Raw genomic sequence first — 13968 nt, 5'->3', positions numbered from 1 at the left:
CAGAGATTCCGTTGGATATTTTCCTCTGTTAATGAGTGTTTGTGGACAGCTGGGAACGGGCGCAGGCTCCCTCCTCGTAGGACCTCCTGTGCATTGGGCAGACCTCTGTCAGGGCCCGAGAGTGAGAGCTGTCATTTCCGTAATGGGGATGGAAATTGGTCAAAACCTACCAAGGCCCCCGCAGGAATGGAAATGCCTTGAAATATAAATGAGGATGAATATTCATATTTCTTCCACTTCGATAAAAAAAAAAAAAAAAAGAAAAGTGCTGAGTATTAATATACATGTCTGTCAGTCAAAGCAGCAGCAGGAACTCTGTGTGCTGTGTCTGCCCATTAACGCAGCCCTTGGCTTCATTTGCTATTATCCTCAGGTTCTTTTTCTCCCTAAAGTTGGGGTCACCCTCTCCACTGAGAATTGTGCATTGGAGGCTTTCCTTTTGTTACAATCCTCCCACTTAGTGAGTGTCTCAAAGGGAGAGAGAGAGGAGGCCCTGAAAGAGCCAGAAAGACATTTAATGAAGCCCACTCGGAAGTAAGGTAAGCAGGGGTCAGATCCAAATGAAACGAACAAGCCTGCTATGTGTACAGCTGGAGGACAGCAGAAATCCAGAGGGAGCGAAGGCCTGGGGAAGAAGAAGTAGTCCACATTGGTTTAGCTGCCTGGGACAGATGCCCTTCAGCCTTGGAGCCAGTTCCTCGCCTCCGCTCTGTCTTCATTTGTGTCCTGTTGCAAAGCCATGACAGAGGAAGAAATGTTAATGCACTTGTTCGTACAATACCTCATATCTATATTTCAGTAATGAGCTGAATCTTTTGGAGGATCTGTTCGGTGTCCACTGCTAAAACAAACACTGCCCTGCTCTGAGGAGACACGACGTCCTTTAAAGCCGGATGTGTGAGCCTCGCTCTGGAGAGGAGAGAAAATCAAAGTAATGATACGACTCGACTCGGCCACGGAGAAACTGTTGAACCAAGTGATGAACCGATGAATTATTTTATTTTTACACATCATTATAAACACAGACAGGCACAATGGACTGATCACATTCCTGTTTTAAAGATGGATCTCCAGAGAAAACGATGGCTATCTCATAGAAGAATCAGCACCTGAAAGGGCAAATTTAGCTTTTAGATTAAATTCTATTCAAATCCTGGAAGAACAAAGGCTCCTGAAATCATTATTAACCTCTTTCAGTATGGTTTTCAGAATCAGTGTGGATGTACTGGAGTGTCCACGGTGAAGGTTACAGAGATTAGATTGATTATCAAATAATAAATCAGCCAGTGATGATTTCCTATTTACTGGGCTCACAGGGTGTTTTTGTTGATGTTTGGGCCTAGTCTCATTGCCGTCTTATCTCGTGCCATTTGCATGTGTTTTGATCTATAAAAGTCTTTTGATGTGGTGTATTAACTCCCCTCTCAGCAGTAACAGATAGTCAGGTGTTTTTTTAAGAGTGTACCTGTAGACCTCCTCACAGGAATCATTCCACAGTTAAAAGTTAGGTCCTATTTGGATGGAGTTAAATTTCCTGGATGCATGGAGCTCTGGGTAATTTGTTTGTTTTTAATTAAAATCTAATGTAGCTCTCTCAGGGCCTGGCAACTCTGCAGCTCTGCCCAGTGACTGGGGGATATTTAATAAGCTGCAGTGCTGAAAGTTGTTTCATTAGGTGTGAAAAGGGCTGATAACTCAATAGCCAACAGCCAAACATCCTCTCTGTGTCGGTTTCCTGCCTCTTTAATCTGTTTTTCATTCTGCCTGGCATGCTGTAGCAGTACAGGGGACTTCACAAAAAGGAAAAGACATTCATCACCATCGGGCCTCCAACAAACCAGGGTGACAGAGCGAGCCAACCGGTTTGGCTGAGGAAGGAGACGATCAGACTGCAGAGCACGACAGCTCAGAGCACCTCATGTGAACTCCACACTGCATGCGTGTTTATGCACATGTATAGCCGTCGCTTCATTTGTACATTTAGTTCTAAGTGTGTAATCGTCCATTCCTTCAATCATGAGTCAATGACACAAATCCTTCTCAGCCTCCAATGACATGTTCCAGCCATTTATGTTTCATTATTTATTTCATCCTACATGACGCCATCATGACTGTCAGATATCGTGTGCATCCAGGCTGTTGATTTATTGACATGTAGAGATTCAGTGGAGGGGACTGAAGCACTCTGCCCATCGCGATCGGCCATCTTTTAAAGCAGCCTGTTCGCATTATTATTATTATTATTATTTTTGAATTATTACTGCGTGGCTCTGGTGACATTTGTGGTTATTGCGTGGTCATATTGTGGCTATGACTCGGTAACACGTGGTGAGAAAATGATGAGAAGGTCTCGATGCAGCGTGACCCAGGAAAGCTCGGGCAAATACACAAAGCACAAGCACATTCAGAAAATATCTTTATCGATCTGACAACACATTTAGTAATAAACAGTGAGGAGAGATAAAACGGCAAATAAATAAACATTCACCTGTTTGACGACAGATTGAGAGCAGAAAGAAAATCCAGAAAACGCCAGCAAAAACCTGATCAGCGTGTGTGTAATAATAAGAGGCTGAAGATAGATATTTAACCAATATCTCCAATAATATTCTTTTTTAAACGTCCCCAGGAAATTTCTGTAGTTTGTGTTTCAGACGCAGAGTAACAGTGTGAAACAGAAACCTGTCCATTAACCAGGTGGGTTTGTGTCCGACATTAACCTGAAATAAGACGTAAACACCTGCAGTTCCTCTTTCATTTCTGTAATCACTCTGATGTTTGACTTCTCTTCACAAAGGGCTCCAGTCCTCTGCCTGACCTGAGTTATTACTTTGATCTCGTGATGCCCTTAGCTTTGTCACTGCTTAGTGTTAGCAAATGATAGAGACATTTATAAGAACCCAGCGACTGCAGACCTCTAATGAACACAAGTGTACAGTGCACACAGTCATATCACTCCTTGTCTGCAGAGTTGCTTGGCTGTGTTGAGGCAGTAATATTCTGGGCATATCATTAAAGCTGAAAATCCACCACAGAGTTATTTTCCTCTACCTGGAAAATGTGACAGGCCAAGTATCTCGCAGCCTCTTTTTTCCATACTGAACAGATAACACAGTCCCTAATTTGCTGCCAGAGATCTGTGGCATAGTTGAGTGTTCCCCCTCCCTGCCTCACTCCTTCAGGGAGGACTTCTGAAGCTCTTACAGTAATAAGGCGACAAGTATGCCTCCACGTGTTGAACTACATCAAGCCCACTAATCCTTGTAGATTGAAGCCGCCCACTGATTTAGATTGTCATTATGTGTTTCATAAACGTTCCACTCTGAGGTTTTATATTCAAAAAACCTGGAGAGGTGGAATCGAGGGTGTAAATGGTCCTTTCATTAGCGCTCATCCCTCTGTACGGAGAGTTTAAACAGGGCAGCGTAGATGTGCTCACTCAGTGGCTCTGTTCCACCTGAGATGAAAGGCTATTTACATCCGCCGGTGATGATGATGATGATGGCTGTGGGAGCCGGCGTCGTTTCCAGGCGACCGGGTTTCCCCGCTCACCGTCATTTGGCAGGCTTTAAGGAGCACACTGTTAGAGCTCTGCAGACATTGTGACCATCACGCCTAATTGACCAGAGGGGCTGCGCCTTAAGTGAAACAGAAGTATAACAACTGAAGAAATGAACCTGCTCCTCTGCAGATTGACGTGGCAGCACAGACAGATCGCAGGTCACCACTTTATATGTGTGGAGCTGTATAACTGTCTGATTTGAGAAACACTGAGCCTGATCTTTAAACACAGAAACGTGTAAACTGTATCTTTAAATGTGTAAACCACAGGAAACTGGACCACGAGAGAGACTGTAAAGCCGGGAGGGAAGTTTTTTTTCTCTTGTCCTGCTCATTCTTATTTCATTCGGGGTTGATAAGTTGATCGCTGATAAATGTTATTCATTTCAGTGAGTAAGCCAATTAAAAAGGGGGTTTTATCTAATTTGATAGTTAGACATAATTTGCAAGAGTTTAGACTGAAAACTCTCTCAGTTAATAGTGTGGTTTAATTTAATTTTCCACTTTTTTTCTGGAGTATTGGATTAAAAGGATTGAAACTTTGTCTTCCAATTGCACAACTCTATGGAGCTATTTAATTAGCCGTTTTTTGCTGCTCAGACATGTGCATAAAGCAAAATCCCATATCCCAGAAAATAAATGAATAATTAAAATAAATGTATGCTTAAAGGCAATTAAAGCAGTAACTGCTTTAGCAGCTACATTAGTACCACTTGTCCTGGAAAGTGTCTGTGAGGAAATGTAAATGTGCACACGCTGCTGCTGCTGCTGCTGCTGCAGGACTCGAGGTCTTGCAGGTGGAAAAAACGGCTCCACAGCAAACTTGAAGAGAAAGAGAGAAAATGGAGCAACTGAAACAGACTCCTCAATTTTTCATGAATAAGGTCACTTATCAGGGAATGTAATGTCACCAAGTTCTCTTCATCAATTCAATAACCGCGCGAAAGTGAAAAAAAAAAAATAGTTGGGTCATTTCTTTGTAATACACCCGTGGGCTTTTTATTATGACTTCATTTCCGTTGTAATATTGGAACGTCTCTATAATTGTAAAAGTGTAATAGACTCTAATATAATTTCATTTTGAACCCTGAATGGTCTATGCCATCTCTGCTCAATTTGAGTAGAATAATGATTTTTAATGTCCACACATGGCTTCCTGTGACCTTATTCAATCTGTGGGCTGATCAGGAAATATATTGATTCAATTACAGTGCTGATGACAAGCGAACAAGGGAGAGGAGGGAAAAAAGGTCAGCATATATTTGAAAATGTAAATCTTAACAATGTCTTTTGGGTTTGCTGAAAAAAGCCATTATCAAATGCCATTTGGCTCCAGTGGCATGTAGCCCTCTGCCTTTTTCTCCCACACCAATGGGAATAGTCAGAATATTTAGGATATCCATAGTGGATTTTCCCTTTGTCAGCGAGTGAGTTATATTCTGAGCATGTGCCTCTATTTTGCTATTTGCTGTGATTGTGTGGAATATAATGGCTCACATTATTTCTGTAGCATTACATGTCCACCACTGGCCTTTCGCAGACTTCCTAATGACCTTGAGGTAATGACTTTCCGCTGCTTTTGTATGTACCACACAGTTCTTTTGCTGCATAAGCTGCTCTATAAGTAAATTAGCCTGTCTGTACTCAAACATTGAACAAAGCTCTCAGATTCATTCCTTCTCAAATTACATGCACACCACACCGGGCTCGACTAATTATTTGTTTGGTCATTAAAAACTCATTAAATTTAAATTGTTCATTTGCATACCACTGTGTGTTGCATCATAAATTATTAATTGAAGATAAATAAATGAATTCAATTAGAAAAATAAGTAATGTAACATATGCACCAGCGGAGATCTGGTGCTCGTCTTTGTTTTGACATTGAGGTTTTGTTGCTTTGGAGGAAGACTGCGCCGCCGCTCCTTTTCCAAACGTTTGAGCAGGAAGCTCGTTCAGAGAATGGGATCCTTGTTAAGAGGGAACGACTGCACAAAATGTGAATTCCAGAAAGCAGGTTTGAGGTGGTGCTGACGAGTGCGGATCACAGCTGCAAGGCCAAGATGAACATACTGGTAAATTCTTTCTACAGACAAAAGTGGAAAATATTTTCCTCTCTCCTGTTTTACATTTCACTGATTAACCCCCCCCCCTCCTCTGCTGTCACTGTTTGGCTTTGATGAATTTGAATAAATTGACTTTTCTCTTGCTGACAAATATTTAAGCAATCCAGCCAAAGAACGGCAATTTTCCTTAACCCAGCTCATTACCTCACATCTGTATGTGTTTTGTGGTTGGATCATCTTGTCTCAGGGCTGGAATAATATTCCATCTCATTGCAAACAATTACTCTGCAACCCAACTCTCGTGCTTTTACTTTGAATAGTTGTTTTTTTTTATTTTTTTTTAAAGGACTGCGGCCGTTGCTGTTCTTGTTGCTCTTGTTGTTTCAGTTATTTTATATGCTCACTATTTTCCAGTTCCAGGGATTGGTAAATGTTCACCCTTTTTCAAATCACTTCATTAATTAAATGGGATTGGGGAAGGTTCTGAGCTAATGGATTAGACTGGGGATGGCTGGTTCAGGCCTTTTACCAGAGGTCACATTTCATTTGCTGCCTATGTCAAGCGACCAGCAGCGGGGCCTCAGAGGCAATCTAATCAATGTCTGCGTGCCGTAGCCCTTGAATGAATCCATTAAAGTTATGTGGATGCATCCTGCACAGAGAGAAAAAAAGTCTCCTGATACCTCTGATAGAAATTAGCCATGAATTAGGAGAGAGGCTGGGCTCATTTTGGATGCCAGCCAGAGCAGAATTAATAGGCCATCAGAGCCTCTTGTGTGTTAAATCCCATTTGTTCGCCCATGGTTTATGAAAGCTCCTCCTCTGTTGCTCCAGGCCTGGTGTGAGACCCCTGAACACCCACCACAAAACTTCACTCATTAAATAAAGTTGTGGGAGGAGATGAGGCAGGGGAGGGCTGCAGATCGGGGACGGAGCTACAGTTAAGGCTGGTGTTGTTGGAGATGATGATTCTGAGGAGCTGGACTGAGCTGGGGGTGTGATTGCATTTGGGGTTTGGATGGGCTTAGTCTGTGGCCAGGAATGGAGCTAAGAGGACTTTAGCGGGACACTGGGGGGACGATAGTCATGTGGGTCTCTTCAGCACCAACTTTATCTCAGCAGTGTCCACTAATCCCACAAATTGATCCTCAGTGTTTCTGTGTTTAAGTGGAGGAAAAGCTCTGACCAAATCTCTTTGGAAAAGGGTGTCTGAAATGCCTAAACCTATCAGAGGGAGAAATTTCACCCCTGCAATTTTTCAAGCACTTTGTGGCTCACGATCATTATTTTCCTTATGCCTGAAAACACGCGGCATCTCATGAGATAATTACTGGACATATACTTTCTTTAAAGAGTAAGAGCTTTTGGCATGCCTGACTCACGAAGCCAAGAAGTCAGTGCTCGGAGTTTGTTGCTCAGAACAAACTATATTCCTCTGTGAGGTTTTCTTCATCGCTGTACGTCTGATTGTCTGTTCGGAGATTTCTGTTCCTCAGCTTCAGTTGAACCAATCAATCAACAAGTTTAATCATCAAATCAGTGTTGCAGACAGTCAGTTCTAAAAGATCAGACAGAAGCTTGTGTAAATAGTTGTAGACTGTGTGTTTGTCTTCTCTGACATATCCTGCAATCGTCAGCATGTCTTGCTAACTAGCCTACTGTATATAGTAGTAACTGAACACAAATATTAACTAACGTCATCAGTTTGTGAGGTTACAAGTTTTTTAAAAAGCCCTGATCACAACGAGCTCATCCCTCGTTTGCAGCTTTGTCCTGCTCTTTATTAAATGTGTTTGTTTAGAGGTCAGGAGCTGCAACCTGCGACCTGAGGCAGCATTAATGTTTAAAGTGAAAACACAAACAAGTGTCTAAGCTACCAAACAGAGCCGTGTTAGAAAATGATAATGACTCATGAAACTGAGGCTAACCAGAGCTACTGTGCAGAAAGAGAAAGAGTTTTTTAATTTAGCGTTAACCTGATTTTCTGCCTGGACATGAAGTTTTAGCCTTATTCTTTTAGCACAGTTTTATATTTGTAGATATATGTAATAAATCTGGGAACATTAAACGTCAGCTGGAGACAGCACTTTCAACTGTTAGCCTAATGTTAGCTTAATTAGCTATTGAGCAATAATCTGCTAGTTACAGTTTTTCACCTGCAAATTTACAGAGAAATCTGACGCCTGCTTTTGTCTGCCTCTGTCTGAAATCAAGGCCCCATTGTTTAAAAGAATATAAAGTATTTTCACGTGTAAATTTATCACCATTATCAAACTGCATGTTATCAGTGTGGGAGTGGAAAGAAAAACAGGCACAGCAGCAGTAAAAAGCAGCTAATTACACATCTAATTTCATTCTGAAAATTGTCCATTCTGTAAAAAGCATCTTTAAAATCTTTGGAGGCTGGGCAGACACTGGTGAGAGATGAACTTTTCTTTAGAGATCGTTTTGCCTGAGTATGCAACGAAAGCACCGACTCACCTTGACAAAAGCAGCGATAACCTCCAAATGAACTGGTCCCGCCCCAAAACAAGCAGCCAACCAAAATAACACTGGAGATGTGCAGCTCAGAGGGGAGGCCTCACACTGCTGCTGCACAGAGAAGTTTGCATACTGAACCCACTGGAGGGCCATTACAGCTCAACCGTTCTTTTCACTGCGCTGATAAACAACAATTCCCAGAGTCCCCGGGTCTCTTCCACTGTCCGAATTTACATGAGGTTTGGGGGCTTCAGTGCATGTGAGTGATAGAGGTCAGAGCCAGTGTGCATTCACAAACGCACACAACACAAGGAGAATGATAAGCATAAAGTACTTCCCCTAAAACCTCAACGTGTTAAAAAAAGGCAAACATTTAAAATGCTCTAATGCACCTGAATGTACACGCACATAGCATGTTCATGTGCACATGCACACACATACAAACGTGGTTATTCTCATACTGTTATAGACACACTATATGTAAATGAGATCTAAAATGGCTCTCATGCTTTGCCCTCTTCCTCCAGTGCCAGAGTCACGCATCATTGTCAGCAGCCAGCAAAACAAGATGAAATAAAATTCTAAGCCGTCCTGGCAGTCAAGGACACCATTCCCTCACCGTAATAGCCTGTATCGCCTAGCCACTCCATGTGTAGCTTTTCTTCATTGCTCTGGGCTTTTATTCCTGGCAATAAGCTCTTTATCACTCCTCAACACAATTCATTTAAAACCACCGTCAAGAAGCAATCAAACCTTAAGTAAGAGGATTCAAAGTCAGTGTGTTATTGTTAAGCAAAGTAGCATTACTTCATTTCCATAATGCACCCAGACAGAGATGCCAAATAGGTAATAATAAAGAACAGTACGCAAGAAAATAAACAGCTAATATTTTTCTTATTTTTGGGTTCCCAAATTTAAATGCAAGACTTCACCCACTCCTGTTGTTTCCTCTTCTCTTCTCTTTCTTGCATTTGCCTCCTTTCCTGCCTCCAGAATGACATTATGTTTGGGTTAGTTGTCTTTCTGCCTCAGACACCTATGATTTAGCAATTCTTGACATATCCATTACACCTCACAGATTGGCTGTTCTCCTTTCCCTGTGTCTTGGAAACCTATAGAAATGACATGTACCCTTCCATTTTTTTCTCAGATGTCCTCGATTCACAGGTGGTGCATTTAGAAAGAAGTGGATTCTAATTTCAGGAGTGTTCCCTTACTATTAACTATAGCTACAGGAGGGACATCAATCTTGACAAGGTCTTTTTGAACCACGTCTAAAAATGCAATACTATTGTGTATTTTTCACCTGCTCTCTGCAGCCTGACCGTAGATAGGCATTTTGACTGCTGGCTTTATGATTTACTATCGGCATTGTTTTTGTCTCTATTACAGTGTTTGGGAAATGGCTCACATGTCATCATTATGTATCTTTTATATGTTGATTGCTCAGGTGGAATAACCTGTCTCCTCTCTCCTGCAGCAGTGATACAATCAATTTTATAACTGGTGCAATAATAGATAGAATCAAAATCATCATCACCGCCGTCACCTTCATCCTCGCAGCTTCAGCTTCCACACTCGTCACCTCGGCCCTCTTTCATTGGTGTTTACTCGTGGATTGATCTTCATCCTCGTGTATTTGCAGTTGAATCTTGATTTTTTTTTTTTTTTTTTACATTCTTGACCATCGACGGTAATTGATCCAGTGAAAGAGGAAGTTCATCACGCAGCAACTGCATCAACCTCTGAATGGATTTTAGGAAACCACATGAATCTAGTATCCATCTTAATTACACAGTGATTTCCAGTAGAAACTCAGTTTAGTCTTCTTTTGTTATTCACAGGTCTTTTAGAAAAACTTTAAGCAGACTTTATTTTTACATTAAATATCTCTTCAGGCGTTAACTTCCAGCTGGAAACCGTCATTTTAACACAATATTTATTTTATTCAGTTCGATAATATGAGACCTGACTTCTCAAAACACGTTTAACAGAAAGGTTATTAGTTTCAAGTCATTATCAAATAGCCCAATAAGTGGTAGTGTTTGTTAAACACGGTTTTAAGTGTGATGGTTTAATTCCATGTCCACTGTTCCCTCCCTCTAGTGCTTTCTATTTAATACACCAACTTCATCACCAGGGAGATTAAGGCTAATGCCTAAAGGAGCACAGCCCAAAATTGAAAAGAATTAAGTGTAATTAGCGCACTAACAAATGGCTAATACGATGGCAATTGTTATATTTTTATTATATAACCTGTAATCTTACTCTTGAGAACCTCGTTTTAAATGATGGTGAAATGGGGGGTGTATGTATTTATCATTTCAATTTGGTCAAATCCATACATCAAATAAATGCAAGGGAGGAAAAAAAAAAAAAAAGGCATTTTTCCATCACAGCTCTGCTCTGTTCTCGCCAGGGTCTTTACCTTTTATGCCACATCCTTGAGCAAATGTGACAACACTGCTAAAGACAGGTAAGCCTACATCAAGCACAGGACCATTACACCAGCACCACAGCCGCAGCAGGCAGTACAGCACATAAAAGACCCTGCTAACTGTCCCCTCGGCCTGTAAACTCAGCTAATTAACAGTAGCTTTGTGCGTTTTGAACATTGCCAGCTCTGTGTGTTTCTTCAAGGCCACAGGATGTAAGCCCTGCAACAATCTGCAAGCCAATTGTCACAGAAAGAAAAAGTGCGACAGGCAGTACCGAGCAGGGATTTACTGGCTCTGATAGTTATTGGATGCAGTGTCTCCCCCCCCCCATCTTTTCTCACCTTCTGCTTGCTGCTGCTGCTGCTACCATCACTAGTGTCTTTCCACACCAACAGTAATGAAAATAATAATAATGATAAGAATAGCATCACTTCAATCTCACTTTCAGTGATTACATTGTTCCACCCGTTTCCGTTTCTGCTTAAATTATATTTAACTTCATCTGCTGTGGTCCGCAAACAGGATTACTGGTACTTATCTGAAAATGAAAGTGCATTTTTAACGCAGTTTAATAACGAGAGTGGAAAATCCAGTCCATAGCAATAAAGCTGAAACTAATTCATTTCAATGGCTGTCAGCACAGAGTGTTTCTATTATTCCTCACATGCCCATTCCCACTGTTAAAAACTGTATTAAAAAAAGGGGAGGCAGAAGGCCATTTGTGTAATCTGCTGCAGCTTGACATGAGCATGGTGATCACAGAAACACTGAAGAATCTTCATCCCGTCTTTAAGAGCCTCTTCAAAGAGCCACTAAAAGAGCAACTTAAAAGCAACTGAGATCATCAAACTCTGCAACTTTTCTTAAGAGTCTGGAGCAGAGTGGAGGGTGAAGGGGTGGACTGGTAGGATGGAGGAGAGTGAGACCGCCGGGTGTCCTCATGCATCTAAAGTGGTCAGCAGTTTGAACCTGTCTGTGCCTCCTGTTCCATTATGGAATAGTAACACAGGGGCCTGTTTGTTCGCCAAACACAATTAACAAGGTTTCTGCTGCACATCAATACCGCTATTTGCATAGGGTATTGATCTGAAGTCCTTATAATCACAAAATGTTAATTGCACCAATTAATTCTCAATCTGTTTGTGCCCTTGTCTGGCCGCCTTGAGCCCTGAAGGTCAGTGTGAAAATGAACTGCTCTTTGATTCTCCTCCAGGAAAAGATTTTTCCCAAGACAACACAGTTTGCTACTCCGAAATCAAAAGGCCCCACCATCCTTTATCATTATTATCATTCCCTGTGAGTAGCAGCTAATGGGTTTGAAATCTTGTGATCTGATTTGTCCTTTTAAACAAGGTTTTTCTTGTCTCGTTCATTAACCAGGGCTGCCTCCACTTCTCTACAGAGCCCCGGCTATTTACACCTCAAAGACACAGTATCCCCCTTTATATTGACTAATAAGTCATTTTCTGAGACAATGCATTGCCCATTTGATTCATAGCCCAAACGTGGTGTGTGTGAGTTTCCCTCTGTCTCTGGTCCTGCTGCTGCACCATGTTATTACATGCTGAAACATGACCTCCTGCTTTATTGTCTGTTTGAGATGATCAGAATAATAAGTCAGAGCTGTCTACTCTGCTGCTCCTTTGTCTGTGATATGTAGGTAGGTAGGCCTCCATCCTTTGCTGTGTGCTACACTCGTTTTTCATATTGCTGCTGTCATATATGAGAGTATAAACACATTTAATATATGGTGCAGATAAAAAATATAAATAATTCTCTATAAAAATATAAATGTATAAGATAAAATTATATTGTTTCTTTAAGTGGTGAGAATAAAGTATATTTTTGCTCTGGCTGTATTTACCAGTATTGATCCAAGTCTGCGTTAATTGCTTTTCGCTCTATCTTGATACGGTCAAACAACAAGAACGCAATTATAGGTTTTGCAGCGCGTTTCACTCCCCGATATCTGTACATAACAGTGCAGAAGGACCTCTCTTCCAGTCCCCGTCATCCATGCCTGAACACAGCCAAATGACAAATGAGCCACCCTGTGTGAAAGATGAATTTCAATCCACTACACCTGTGCCACCCCACCAAATGAAAGGACTGATTGCCTCCAATTGCATATTTAAAATGCTTAATTCCTCCATTAAGAAACCTATTTACATGAATTAGGGACAATTAGCATTTTCAGACCCACTTCAACTTTGTTCGCCCCCATCCATTAACATTTGAAAGTGTCGGCTGCCAGACACAAGAAAGCCCCTGCATCTGATTTGTACTGACCCCCTGTGACGGCTGCCTGGATGGACTTTTTTATCTGAACCACCTCAGTAAAGGAGGGGGCCGGCCCGGGGTCTATACTAACTCACCTCATTATGGTTAATCAACAAAAGCCAGTGAATGAAAGACAACAGAGTGAAGGGCAAAGGGATATCTAATGGAGAGAAGCTGAGGTGCAGGTCGACACCCTCACACACCTTTTATCTGAGGGTTATTACATTAATTTTATGTTGTAGAGCTCACGGGTCGTCCCTGTAATAGCGCTGCACGCTGAGTGAAAAGGAAAAATCTGTGGCCTCTAAACTGTCAGTACTTAAGTGGAAATAATGAAGAAAAAAGTTGATAGAAGAGGAGAGGACGAGTGTCTCGGTACGCACCTGTCAGGTGAAGTCATTGGACCTTGTAGCTGAATCCAATCTACACAACAGAAAATGAGGCCTCGGTGAAGATTGTTTGTTCACAGCCTTGGGTGTTTTCATTGGTCAGCAATTACAGTGTCTGATTCGAAGTACTTGCACATTCTTCGGATGATCTTTTTGATGGAGAAAAGCTGTCATCTGCTAATGAAGATGACAGAGGCTGTCTCTCTCTTCAGGGAATTTATTAGAAAAAGGAGCCTCACATCATGTGAGTCATATGTAATGCTTTTTATTGCTGCAGTCACAGGCAGGAGAGCGAGAGAGAGCTTGTTTTGATGATTATATTCACTCTTGAATATATATTAATGTCTCTTTGAGTTGCATAAATCCTCCTGTGTTTGTTTGTGAGTGTGTGTGCACATGTGTATGTCCTCTACATGCACACTGTGTTCTCGTGGGTCTGCGTAGGAGTATCACTAAAACTCAGAAAGTACATTTCATTTAATGCTGTCATGTTTTCAAAGATGAACGTGGTCAGAAATAACTCAGTTATTAAATCTAGAAAAAGTTTGCGAGTTTTGACCCAAACCTGCATCTTTAAGACCCAGACTGACTGAACTTTATTGGTGCTGAAGTCAAACCAAGACCTGAATCTGTTTCATTAGTGACTGTCGACTGTTGCTAATGCATCACATCGGCCGCACTGTGTCTCCTCCACTCTTCCCACTGGGTATTTACATACTGAAGTGCTTCACGTGACAAAGATGGACACAGACG

Source organism: Lates calcarifer, linkage group LG2 (assembly GCF_001640805.2).
Source record: "Lates calcarifer isolate ASB-BC8 linkage group LG2, TLL_Latcal_v3, whole genome shotgun sequence".
Lineage (NCBI taxonomy): Eukaryota > Metazoa > Chordata > Actinopteri > Centropomidae > Lates > Lates calcarifer.
Note: the sequence above shows the minus strand (reverse complement) of the source record.